Source organism: Plasmopara halstedii, assembly GCF_900000015.1.
Source record: "Plasmopara halstedii genome assembly, contig: Scaffold_555, whole genome shotgun sequence".
Lineage (NCBI taxonomy): Eukaryota > Oomycota > Peronosporomycetes > Peronosporales > Peronosporaceae > Plasmopara > Plasmopara halstedii.
Genome location: NW_020187475.1, coordinates 72277 through 72908, shown reverse-complemented (window position 1 = coordinate 72908; position 632 = coordinate 72277).

Sequence of the window (632 nt, the reverse complement as noted above, 5' to 3'; positions counted from 1 at the left end):
TGTCTGCTCATGTGACAGATGTGATGCGCCCATGAAATTTGTTGATGTGTGTGATGTGTAACCCCTCCCCCTCACCTGTCAGCATTGAACCATCATTGTTTCTTTAAATTTCTAGTCAGCAAATGGATTGAGCGGCAAGATTAGATCGGATATACACCTTAATAATAAACGTCTGCATCAAATAAAATTAATTATTTTCCAGAATTAAGCGATCGTGCTTGTAAAAGTTAAAATATGCGCACCTGTTTCGATTGAAACTTGGAGCTGCCCATTAGCATGGTTACCCTTATAGATCTGCATCTATGTAGAAGAGTGTCCATCCCGTCTGCTCGTCTGAACTGATTTTGTATGCCTGTCATGAAAAGTGAGTTGGATTGGATAGCCCACTCATTAAATATATAACAGCAGCTGAATCACACAACTGAAAGTTATTTTTCTGTCTACTTTTGGAGAGTTATAACTTGGACAACTATACCATTACTGGTTTACTGCAGATTGTTCGACTGATGCAATCTAAATCAGGGGGTAGAAAGGCAGACTAGTTTCTCATTCGGCATCGAGGAATGGCGAATATACTTCATAGTGGGACAGCGTTGATGAATCTAAAGTCCTCCCGTCAACCTAATACAACG